A 13641-nucleotide genomic window follows, 5' to 3' on the forward strand; every position below is an offset into this window, starting at 1 on the left:
TACTCGGTGTTGCATTGTTTCATTTGTTTTCTGGCCCAGTAACGTGCGCGTTAATTAAAAAAGCAACAATTTATTGGCAAAACGGTGGATCGCGGCAAGCTTTAATTGGAGGGAAACAGCTGTTTTTCAAGCTGCTATCATGAATATTTATCAGAGGCAGCACGGTGAGGCGGCGTGTGATAGACTTTGGTGTGTTCTTTTTGCTGACAGACAGGCGGGGATGGACTCCTACTAGTTCTGAAGGTGTTGATTCATCCTCCCAGTGTTAGGGCTACAAAGCCAGAGGTTCGGAGGAAAGGAGAAAACATGAGGATAGAATGCCTCTAATGATCCCAGCCAGCCAGCCGATGCTGGGGACAAAAGGCCCCGCTGGGGGCTTGCTGAATCTGTTCCTGATAATTGCTCAATCACTCGCCCCATAGGCCAGATTGTTTGCAAAAGCTGTTTGTGAAAGATGCTCTGCTTAAAAAAAAAAATGTATCAAATTAGATGTGGTGTATGATGAATGTGATTGTCTGGCAGAGTCAGGAGAATATCCACCATCAATGTGAAATGGTTGCCGCGGTTGGCTTCAACAAGTAATTGAGCTTGATTGGAGCGTTTCTCAACTCAGCCTCACCTCAACACCTGGGGAGTGTGTGAGACGTCTGTTTTTTTTTCTTTTGTGACTGCCTCATCACACGAGACACCGAATGTCCAATTGCAGCCGGCACAATGTACAGCAGCTATTTGTTTCTGTTTTAATGACAGATGGAATTGCCTTGACAAATGATTATATCTCTCAAAGAGGTCTCTATTTGCCTGTTTTTGAAACAAACATTGCCATAGAGCTCGGCTCTCTTCTGGGAAAATGAGAAACAGTAGGTAGTCACTGAAGCAGCCCATTTCTGTCTTCCCTTGAAGTTTCCCCTCCAAAAGAAAAAATGCCTTGCTTATCGATCGAGCCACTCATTTCCCATGTATGAAAGTTTTTGCTGTCTGAAGGACACAGTTTGTTTCTGCACTAGTCAACCGTTTAAAAGCTGCTGCTAGGCCTTAATTACATTTCCAATAGTTCTGTAGGCTTTCCATCAGCAGCCTATGCTTTTTTAATGTGCCAAGCAAAACATAAAAGCAAAGTCTCCAATCACCAGTCTAAGCCTGCCCAGAGGGACAGAGTTTCTCTGGGTCATTTAGCGCTGGAGAGATTAGTGGGACAATTAGAGATGGCCCAAATACGACAGTAGGCCCCTTTCTGGAGATGTATGGTGGGGTGGCGTTGGCGGGGGCGGGGAGAGGGGCTGTTTAGAAGATGCTCCAGCAGAGGGCTAATATAGCCCTGCCATTAGTCAAATCTGTTCCAAAGAGCAGGGAGCTTGTTCTACTGAACTTGTCCTCGGCTCCAAGGACACTCTGCTCCCGGATACTTAATTACAGAAAATCACAGACACGATACCAAAGAGTCTGCATTTTTAAACAGCCTGGCTTGTCTCTGAACTGGCGTTGATGAGTTATCCTTATTAGCGCGAGGAAATTCTCCCCAAAGTAAAGGAATTTGTTCTGCAAATCAGAATCTCGCGACACACTTGAAAAATGCAGTTTCTGCACAACGCATGCAAAGCGCTTAGATGATATTTGTGGCATGTACCACCCACAATTAGCTGACGAGTCCTGCCCAATGAATGGCCTCTAATCACCAGTCAAAAAAGTGACAAAGTCACAAAGCAGCCTTTAATTAGGCTCTTTCTTTGAAGGCTCAAAGCGGCAGTTGCTCAGCTCAGGCCATACTCATTATTGCCTGTCGTCTCCTGATAATAAGACAGTTGTTACGTGTTCGGCCAAAACCAGAGAGCCCACAGAATTTGCAGCTTGAAGGATGAGAGAGTATTGGACTTTAGAAACAGGGTTGACACTGAACAGTGTTTGATAAATGTGTCTCTTGGCCCCTAGTTGTCAGCGTCCTTGTCCAAACAAAACATAGAGCATGTTTGTCCAGTGGTTAAGAACATAGGAAGGAGGGATCAGCACTATTAGATACAGTTTTTGATCTTTTGTGTTGATTTTAATCAATGCCAAAGAGGCATTATGACTTACACTGATATTTATACCATAATGTTGTGAATTGAGCGGAATGTTGTAACTCAACAAGGACCAAGAATGAGTTCACTTCTTGAACTCTGCCTCAAGGCCTCCAGGGTGCGAATAAGAGATTCGTTGCTTCACCCCATTATAACCTTAGGTGTCCAAATATGGGTGAAACCAGATCCAAAATAGGCCAGAAACTGAAAAGAAAGGAAATGAAATGGGAGAACCTGAGCCACAGACAGTTCAGGTAGTCTCCAGTGACTGTGGCCATCTCCAGCACACCCTGCCCAGCGGTAACGAACACATTTGCCGTGAATCCTTCAATTTGGCATTTGTCACCGAGAGTGTTCCCCAGAGGACGCCCTGCGCCGGCAGACAAAATAAATGGCTGGACTGAAATGTGATTTGATCTAGGACTGTGGGACGCTTTGGAAGAAAGCGCTCCCGGGCTCACTTACACTTAGAGAACGCCACCTCTTCCCGAAGACTTGACGAAACTTTTTGTCAGCTCGGAAAGAATACAGTAACAAACTAGTGCTCACCACCCGTTACCCCTTCAGATTGGGGGGGAAAGAGAAAGCCCATGCACTCACTGGTGCTCCTGTAATTTATTCTGCCGGAGCCTTTCCCTGTGTTCTTGACAGTAAGCCTTACTCTGAGAGAGGCAGAATTAATTATGACTCGTCGGCCTATCTTAATTAAATCTTTTCACATCATAGATTTCACACAACAGAGGCAAAATATCTACCTCATCTCTTGGCAGGGGTGGGGGCGCTGGCTGAAAACGTCTCACATCAAGATATCAAAGGTACACCGTAAAGTTGCCTCTCCAAGATTAGGATTTTACAGATGAGTTGTCATGTCCGGCTTTTAACAAAAAGCAGCTCGTTAGCCCGCCATTTTGGAGGTCGGGTGGGGGGTGGGAGTGGGGAGGACGCAGCCTTGGCGTTATCAAGGCAAAGTTTGCTGCCCTTCTAAAGTACACAGAGCTTTCCAGATGCACAGCTGAACTCTGTACCCTCCTCCTCGCCAGAAAAGTCTCTCTCGCTCTTTGTATCTGTGAACTCAGCATATGCTTACGTGAGCATCCTGCCCATAGACGGGGAGCTCAGTGAGCGGTGTTTTTTCACAAACAGAGGGGAAAGGGAAAGGAATTAGCCAAGTCCTGTCAACCCCCCACCACCACCACCACCACCACCCTTTGCCTCGCCTCCAACCGTCCAGCCGTCTTTGACAGGATTCCCACTCGGGCATACCTCGCCTCACCCCGGCGTACCCCGTATTGATCTGCCGAGATAGGCAAGAAAGAGTAGTCGGCTCAAAGGAGAGGGAAAAACAGAATGTGGGTCATAAAGGGGAGTACCGAATGGACCGTCAGAACTAGAGAGCGGATTTGCCTTTGATTCCCTATGCCACAGAGTAATTGTTGATGCTGTCGGCGATGCATGTTTGTTTTGATCCGTCCCCGGCTGTGAGGCAACCTCACCGGCGGTCGACGGCGGTCATGTCAGGACGTCGGACTTTGGAAGGATCAGCGGTTGTTTGATACAGACGGACAGCAAGCCGAGCTATCTGGGGCTGTGTATCTGGAAGCTGTCAACCAGCATTCCTGATAGCCATGTCTGATTGGCTGGTATTAAGCCTCTGCGTTTTCTAGAAGCCATGTGGAGACTTGATCCCTGTTCTGTGCTGTTGCAATGAAGCAACAACACCAAAAACACCCTTCAAAGTCCAAGTCATAGCCAGGTTAACGGTCAAAAATGTTAAACCAGCCACGAATCACATCCAAACCGAGCTATTTCCAGTGTGTATTTTTGTAGCAACAGAATGCAGCTCATATTTTAGGTGCAGTATTCATAAACATACCTCCACGCTGATGAAAGGCACCTCTGTGAAAGGAACTCCAGGGCCGATAACTTTGTTTTTGCCTCATTAGTCGCACGGTAAATTCACCCAAACTTTGTACGACCGCTTTCCCTCTGCATCATGGCGGAGGGAAAGAAGGCAGCTATTTAAACAAAAAAAAAAAAACAACAACAACAACAACAAAAAGAACGGCGTGCCGAGTCTTTGAAATGAGATAGAAGGAATGACATTAGCGGGATAAACAAACCCGATCGACAGTATGAATCTTTGCAAGCTAATTAATAGTTTTGGAGCTGCTTATCGAAAGCCCTTATCGCTCGGCGTGCCGGCGCATAGGGACGGTTTAAAGCAATTTCCGAGCCCACACCCCTCCATCTCTTTGTCATATATTGGGAGTAATTAGTATGCGGAATAGCCTAATGTTGCTGTAAATTAGCTCTCTGTGTTCTTCGCATGTCGACGGCAGCGGGGGCCATTCAGCGCCACTGAAAGGCCATGTTGCTCATTCTCTCTCATTAACACCGCGGCGAGTTATTTAAAATGGAGTGACTCAGTCATTGTTCCACTTAAAGCCGTGATGGGCAGGCGCTAATTTAATTGTTGGGTGGCGATGTCAGAAAATAACCACGTTGGGAAATATAACCAGCGCGACGAATTTCATTGTCGGGTTGTTAATGAGGGGAAAATAAGCGGCTCGCCTCGCGCGCATGTTGCCGAACAATATTGCATTGTGATATCCTGCTATTAGCCGAGTCCTCCATCACAGTTAGTGTTTTCCTTATTAAGGAACGGGAATTAATGAAGCGTTTCGCTCTTTGCTGAGAACATCCACTCGTAGCTCACGCTGTTTTTGCGGGTGTACAGTATGTGTCTTAGCTTTCTACAGAGGCGACGGTTGTTGTGAGAGTCAGGAGTTCAGTACTCTCTCTTTCCTCTCGAACATTTCACCCCTTGCCTCTTGTTTTTCTTCAGTCAGCCAGCAACATTGTTTACAGATAATTGGAGTTGAACCTAGGGATGCACACACACACACATACTACACACATAACAGAACATCTGATTTTGCTGTTCGCATCAACTTGTATCCATGTATATATGTTTTGTGTGCGTGCGTGAGTGTGTGCGTGTGCCTAGGAGGCGGGCAGACAGGGAGTACAGGAAACGATCCATCTGAACCTCCTAATCCTTGGCTTGGCCCTGACACACACACACACACACACACACACACACACACACACTGAAGGGTGAAGTGAAGCAAAGTTCTGAGTGAAACAAACCAGTTGGTTCTCTTTCTCTAGTTTGTAGTAGAGATGTTACAGTGTGTGTATGTGTGTTTGTATGTGTGCGTTTGTGCCAGTAAGTTTGTTGGAGGTTGTCACGGCAACCAGATGTTCAAGCTGTGAACCAGTCCATGACGTCCCAGTAAAGCCCAGTGCTGTCATGCTGGTAACCAGTCCATTCGTAATTCACTGCTCATATGGAAGCTCCATCTGCACTGAGAAGGAAATCTCACCCACCCTGTTAACACACACACACACACACACACACAGTGGGTAGTTCCTGCCTACATGTGTTGTCTTCATCCCCATTCGCTTGACTTCTGGACTTGAAAGCCCTGACATCCACCCAACCCACCCAATATTAGTGTGTGTGTGTGTGTGTGTGTGTGTGTGTGTGTGCGCGTGTGTTGAATATATGTGTTCCGCTCCACTGGATACAATTACAACACACTGACTCACGGCCAAGCGGCATGTCAGCGAGACCATTTACGCCCCGCTAGGCTTTGTCACAATACACACACACACACACACACACACACACACTTTTTTTCTCTCTCTTACACACACACACACGCATAAAGGGGGATTTCATCAAGGCATGCTCTTGTGTGTATGTGTGTGTGTGTGTGTGTGTGTGTGTGTGTAGCATGGTAATCGCTGTACTCCGACTGGGTTTTAATAAGATTTATGATACTGGAGAGCGAGAGAGAGGCGAAGACACAAACCAAAAGAGAGAGAGAGTCAGACTTGGATTCATTATTTGAATGTTTCTGCTTGACTCCCCCCCCCCCCCCCCCCCTCTTTGTAAAGAAACACACAAGCCCCATACACACAGAAATACTGCTAGTCACTGTGAATGTATGGTGAGACAGATCCATTAAAGGAATACAGTACCTGTCAGTCTCCATGGTAACATGTTAGCATACACTGTGTTGAGTGATAGTAGGCGACTAGCATTATCCAAAGAAGAAAATGTTAAAAAATGTCTAAAACTGAGATGTCATTAACTCACTATAGCTGATGCATGTGATGCTAGGTTTATTTTTGGAACTATTTCAGCTGAACAGCTACGTATTCATCCACTTTGCAGTGATTTGTAGCTGCACAGAGTCTCCCATCACCCACCACCTTCACTTCCTATGTAAACAAGGAAAGTAGGTCCTGCAGGTTCCAAACAGTACATTGTTTTTGCATCATAATTCATGTAAATGTAACCACACGCCCACACACAACTGCCAGACTTGGCCACATATCATTTAAGTTAGCATGCGGCCTACTATCACTCAGCATAACGTATGCTAAAGTGTTAGCATAAATTGAGAATGAATCTGAAGAAGCCAAGAAAAGAAAAAGGGCCGAAAAGAGAAAGAAAGGGAGGGAAGGAAGAGTTTACATGAGACGGGATGGATGTTTTTTGGCCGTGATGGACGGAGGGAGGGAGGGGTATTTATGTTTTTTCGTCCGAAAGCTGGGTTTGTCTTTCCATTTTTTAAATTTCCCCTGCGCTTATCTCATCGTTATATCCCACACACACACACACATCCCCCCCTCCGGGTTATTTAACCGTACACCTCGGAGTGTGAGAGCGAGAGAGAACAAATAGAAAGAGTGTTTAGTATGCCGACAAGCCTGCACGTCCGCTCGCTCGCTCATTTCCATAATGGGAGAGAGAGAGAGAGAGAGAGAAAGAAAGAAAGGGGAATAGGTAGAGGGGAATTTGAACACTTTCGCTGTTTAGTTTATTTGGTGAAAGAAAGAGTGGGTGAAGGGCTGAGGGGAGTTATTGTCTGTGTGTGTGTATCTTCATTGTGTGTATGCATAATATGAATATGTGTGCCTCCATGTGTTTGTATGCGTGTTGTTTGGCTGTTTTAATAGGTGAACTCGTTGATATGTGTGTGAGTGTAAGTTGCCACCAAACTGGTCGATTTTCCCCGCAATGTAGCGAGTGTAAAAGAACAGACTCCAATGGAAGAGGTCAAAGGTATCCCATAATAAGCAAGCTGGCCTCTGTATCTCTCTGTCTGCTCACCACTAGCTTGGTTGTACTTGTTTTTCAGTGGTGAGTTTCATACACCCCAGTACACTTTATAACTCCATAATTAGGGTTGGTCTCACTGAAGGCAAAGAAATAAAGAGTATGTGTGTGTGTGTGTGTGTGTGCTCTTTATATGAGGAAAATGCAACAAAAATGAGGATAATTGGTCCATCCTCACTTTGGAAAGAGGACATTTTTTGGGGTCGGGGTTTGTGATGACGCTGCAAAAAAGTCATTTTACCCTCATATTGCATTGACTGAGCTTTACTCCCTGTCCCCTAACCTTAGCCCTAATTATTTAATGCTAACTAACTCCAAGACTAGGCTAGCGACGGTCCAAAATTTCTGTAACAAGCAAGCTAGCGTTACAGTTCACATAGGGTCTGATAGCTATGCTAGCTAAGTTAGCTAAATACTTCTCCTTACAAAAATGATGAAAATGACTGCTTATACTAGTTAGAGTTGCTAGTTACTAGTTACTATGACTTACCGGGATATTGTGTGTGGGTTATGTCTCTCTCCTCGTAATGTAACTTATTCATGACTACGTAAACACTTCATATGAACAATAACACTTTTCCTGTGAAGATGGAACTTCAAAATAAGAGCTAACTTACTGCGTTTATATTGCCAAACCACGGGTGTACTTCCGTTTTGTGTTCTTCTACCTCCCCACTGACATTTTCACTTTGAGAAGGTTCATTAATTTTTCATTTTCACGCGGGCTGTGCAGTGTTTACTCTTTTGGAACTGGATCTGTTTACGTTGCTGACTCGACAAGGCTACTGAGGTCTGATCATCACAAATGTGTTACCGTAATGTATAATGTAGATGCGCACTAAATTCTTGACACTTGATATTGCAGTCCTGTGCGATGTGAAATTCAGATACCAATAACAATAAAAGTACAATATATACATCCCCACTTCCAGTACAGTTTGACTTGGTTTTTTAATTTGAATTTTCTTCAAGCACGACAGAATAAGGCAGATCATTCCACAACTATCAAGAAAATGACACTTTGTTCAAAAAAATTGTTGAAACAAGTTGATTTGCGTTGGAAACATGAAATTATCTCAATGACAGATTCTGTCATAATAATAATATTTTCTGACTCAACACTAGATGAAATGACTTGTTAATATGGATGGTTTTTGCAGTGTGGTGTGAGAATTACAGTTTTGTTTGGTCAGGGTTTGTGCATTAAACAGTTTGGGAACATTTCTTCGTCAATGCAATGTTTTCACAAGTACAGTAATAATATGGTTAAGTGTGTTTTTATGTGCCTCATTGACCAGTACACACACACATACACCTGCACACACACACATACACCTGCACACACACAACTCAAAGTAACATGTTTCATCAGTGTCTCATGCTTAAGATACGGTCGGATGGATTGCGTATCAAATATACGCAAAGCACTCAAATGCAGTCAGTCGTACAGACACGTACACACACACACACGTGGAATTTCATTGTAAGCAAGCTCACGTCTCGGGTGTCAAATCGACACACACACACATGCACACACACACCGTGTAGAAAACAAGGCGTCCAGTGTGAGCCCCTCCACATGTGAAGTGTATTAGCCGTGACATTTCTCAGCAGTTTCAGACAGCTCTCATCTCTCCCAGCTGTCTCCCATCGCTACACTGCAAAAAAAAATCTGTCTTAACAAGTCGTTTGGTCTGATGTTGAGTTTAGAATCTGTGTTTTTCTTCTTAAAAGTGCAACAATCCGCTAATGGGGTGATATTTTCGCTTATTTCCGATGTCTTTTCACTCATTTTCCTGAAATAGGGGACAGATCACATTAAAATCTAGATGTTATTGCCTGATTCAAGGGAATTCTGTGGCATTGGAAACAAGTGAAATTATCTCAACCCGTTGGCACTTGCTGTAGGTGTTAAGTGCTCATTTCTGTGCCGTTTCTGCACTGCACTTCCCAGAGATCACCTGTCAATCAAACGGTGTGGGCGGGGCTTGTGTTTTCTGTTGATGCAGTTTGAGGATTTTTCCCGGGAAAGAGCTACCAGACACCAGGTGTTTAGAACGGCAAATGGAAAAGCTTTCATGAACTGGCTATAGGTTGAATCACTATCAATCAGATAGAGAGGAGCAAAACAGACATTTACTTTGATGAAAATGTCACGGATTATTAGAAGAATGAGATTTATAAGACTCAGTACAGGATGTTTTTTGCAGTGTGCATTCCTCTCCCTCCCCCTTTTCTCAATCTCTTTTTCACTCGCTATCTCCCCCTTCACTCTGCTCAGTATGCCTCTATTAAAACTAGCACACAAACGCATGCAGCAACACAGACTAAACTACACTCTCACACACACACACACACACACACACACACACTGCACCAAGACCCCTGACTGTGCGTACGGGTGTGTTTTTGTGTCTACAGGAAATGTTGAATACATATGCATGTGTATGGGGTTTGCTCTACTGCCTTGGCTGTGTGTGTGTGTGTGTGTGTGTGTGTCTAATTCAGCCTATTAGTTGTGGATCCAGCTCATGCATGGGAAATGGAAGGGGGAAATGGGGGCACAAAGCACCGCTGTTGCCGTGGATAAGACTGGAATAACTAACTGACCTCTGGCCCAAAGGCACTCTGGAAGTGTGTGTGGAAAGGAGGGAATGAAAGAAGGGAAGAAAGGAAGAAAGAAAGGGTGGCCTAGTGGTTAGATTGACAGCTATAGCTCGTGTAGAAGTGTCCTTTGCAAGACACTGAACCCCCAACCTGCTCACTCTTTGCATCAGAAAATGACTATAATGTGAAGTGGAAAGGAAGGGAAGGAGGGAGGACAAAAGAGTTGAAGAAGGGAGGGAGGGACGGAAGGGAGGAGAGGAAGCAACGAAAGGGCAAAAGAAAAGGAGGGAGGTAGGGAGGAAGGAAAAGCAGGTAAGGAAGCAAGGAAAGGAACGAACGAACGAAAGGACGAAAGAAAAGGAGAGAGGGAGGGAGGGAGGAGGGAAAGGAAAAAATCGAGCGCATTAACTTGTCGGCGGCCAGAAATTGACCTGAACTGACGTTCGCTTCCAATTTCTCTCCCTCTTCCCTCTCTTCATTCCCTCTCCTCTTCCTCCTCTTCCTCCTCCTCCTCTCCCTCCTCTCTCTCCTCTTTCTCCTCCTCCTCCCTCCCTCCCTCTCCCAGCAACCCTGCCTCTCTGCCCAGGCCCTTAGGGCTTGTCAGCCTTGGGGGTAGTGTGGCTTAGCATCGTGTGTGTGTGTGTGTGTGTGTGTCAGAGGCAGATAGAGAAATCTAATTAAAACAGGTTGGACCACTTGGTGCCCCTTTGAGAGCCCTCCTCACCACACACACACACACTTTTGTCTAATGTGAAACAAGCCCCAGAATCAGTTGCTGTGTTTTCCGTAATGGCGGCTTTGATCGGGAAATGAATGGGGCTGCAGTTTTCATGTCATCCCTAATGGGCCGCCGAGGTCAACACACACCACCAACACACACTCATATCCCTTCCCTTCTCCTGCAGCCTTCTCATTTGACCAAACACGCCATTATTGCCAGCGTTGCCGTGTTCTCGCGTCCGCCCACCGTTTTTAATCGCCTCCGTCGTGCCTCCTCAAAATGAAACAATATTCACCGGCTGCGGTCAGGGAGGAACGACACTGACCGGCCGATGGTTTTTAATAAAAAAGCCCCGTATCGGCCCGATCGGTCTCACTTTACACTTTACTGTAACACCGCCAACGCACAAAGTGCTCCTCAGAACACGACAGGGGCTTCTGACCGCTAACAGCTGCGTTACACCAACTGAACGGTCATCAGAGGTGGGAGAAGGACACAGATTCCTTACTCAAGTAAAAGTGCAGATACTCATCTAAAAATATACTCTGGTAAAAGTTGAAGTACCATTTCAAAACCTTTACTCAAGTCAAAGTATCAAAGTACATTGTCTTAAATTTACTTAGAGTATAAAGTAAAAGTCGTCATCTAAAAAAAGGCATTTCTAATGTGCTAAACTGGTTCTCTGAATCGCAAAGCTGAATTCACTAACGTTAATTCCCTACTGTCTTGTTGCTTCTCTCTTCTTCGTGTCGCTTCTCTCTCTCTGTCCCTTTCCCTCCTTTTTGGTGTCGCTCTGGTGAACAAGCAGTCAAGCGCATTGGGTGCTTGATCAGCTGTTTCCGGGATGGAAGCCGTCTGATGCGGAAAATTAGAAAAAAACACAAATCGGTCGATGATTTCCCGAGAGTAAGGAGTCTTGTTTTGAAAATGTAGCGAGTCGAACGTATAGATTTTTCTTTTGAGAGGTAGTGAGTAAAAAGGCGAGGAAAGTACAGATACGTGAAAATCTTAAGTACAGTAACAAAGTATTTTACTTTGTTACTTCCCACCTCATTGGCATATTGTCGGACTTTAACACAGCAAGCGGTCAGTGAGTTTAGACATGAGAGGTGGGGTTTGATTCCGTGACTCAAAGCCACGTAACGCTCATCAATCCCCTCTGAGGCAATACATTTTCCTCCTCCTCCAAAATGAGACGTTTATGGGCGAGCATGGGGAACTGGAAGAAAAAAAAAGAATGTGCAATTACCTCAGCGCCATGCTGGGTTCATCTGATGCCACGCTACGATTCAATCACTTTTTCTTTTTGTTTCCCCCACCGGTTCCATTAAAGCACAGAGGAATGGGGATTGGTTTGGGTGATGATGTGAAGCTCCCTATTTTTGTCTTTCAATCAGATAACGGGAGTTTTTTACGGTATTTTCTCTCCTTTTCCATCCCAGGCTTTGTCTTGAGTGGCTCCGAATTCAAGCTGTTCGAAATGTCAGCCAGGTTCAGCGCTCCTGTTAGACGGCTGCATAGGTCAGGAGCTGCTAGAGACAGGGAGGGCAACGGCAGGGGCACATGGGCACACACACACACACGCACACACACACAGATTTGCCTGTTCCTGGGGCAGTACAAGATTGGTCACAGTAGTCCTGCTGCAAAAGATGAGATATGGCATTGGAGATAGGAGGCTAGCCTCAGGGACGAGATACACACACACACACACATACACACACACTCATTAGTATGCATCAGCACACCCTCCGGCCAACGCAGGTAAACAAACCGGGATTGGTGTTTGTAAGAGGATGCTCCATAAAGCCAACTTAAGCACAAGATGATATCTGGCCTTTCCCCGCTCCTCGCTGGCATGCCTTCACGCCAAATACGTTCTCCGCGCACACACTCGCGTCGGCACAGAATCGGCTTCCCGGTGTCTACATTAGTGCATACGGAGCAAACATTGATACATGCGGAGTTCTGTTCCAATCCAGGCCTGTTGGGTACGCAGTTTGTGGACCTACGGGCATCTTTGAAGGCATCCAAGTGTGTTCCCAAGTTAACTTTTATGAACATCCGTACATATTTATCACTGTGGGATGTTGCATTGAGCACTACATTTTATTTACATAGGATTAGTAATGATAAATGTCTGTTTTGCTACTCTCTATTGTCGATTGCTATAACACAATAGTCAATATATACTTTTAAAATATAGACAGTTCATGAAATCTGTCTGTTCTAAACACCCGGTGTCTGGTAGCTCTTTCCTGGGAAAATCCTCTGGTGCACAGGCAGTGATGCGTTTTACATGTTTGGAATAAATAGAAGAAGAACTGGGTAGTTAGCATGGGCAGTGATAGCCACCATGACTGAACGGACAAAGAAAAGAGCGCCACCTACAGGAACTCAAACTTCCTGAACAGACAATAATAATAATAATAATAATAATAATAATAACTAGAATAATAACTAGAATCAACTGGAAAACTTGTCCAAAACAGCGCAAGCGTGATTTGCTGGTCCTTAGGTATAAAAGGTTTCCGAAAGCCCCATTCTCCACATCACCTGTTTCCCCACATAGCCTCGACTGTTCACATCACTGCACACATTATGTTAAGGGGGCGAAGTCGGGGGGGGGGGGGGGCCCACTCCGCCGAAGAGCCGCTGTTGCTTTTAGAGGGAGCGTCGCTGCACTCCAGCCTTAATCTTAATCAAGTTTTAATGAGCCAAGAGAGAAATCGGCCGAGACGCGGCACACTCCGCTTCCCCCTCCGGCGCAATCCTCTGAACTATGTGTGGCGCACAGGTACACAAGAGCCGGCAGTTGTTTGGATTTGAGCGTTTCTCGTTTTGTTCGGGTGAAAGGCTATCCATCTAGATTACACACGGCTAATATCGCACATAACAATAAACAGGATTATCGCAGTAATGCTCTGTGCCTTTGCTAGAAAAAAAAGGGGGAATCAGCTGTGCAGAAGGGATGTAAACGCTTCACCAAAGCTCGTCCTCCTCTCCCTCTAGTCGCTCTTTTTCTTTCCAGGTGAAAGGGTTTTTTTATTAGCTGCTTGGCTATT

At 45.3% G+C, this 13641-nt stretch overlaps 1 protein-coding gene across 1 annotated transcript in view; it reads left to right on the forward strand.

The window, feature by feature from the left end:
• agrn (agrin) overlaps window positions 1-13641 on the forward strand; it is a 247780-nt gene that overhangs the window by 100738 nt on the left and 133401 nt on the right. The window lies entirely within an intron of this gene.

The sequence above is a fragment of the Centroberyx gerrardi genome, chromosome 14 (assembly GCF_048128805.1).
Source record: "Centroberyx gerrardi isolate f3 chromosome 14, fCenGer3.hap1.cur.20231027, whole genome shotgun sequence".
In the NCBI taxonomy this organism is placed as follows: domain Eukaryota; kingdom Metazoa; phylum Chordata; class Actinopteri; order Beryciformes; family Berycidae; genus Centroberyx; species Centroberyx gerrardi.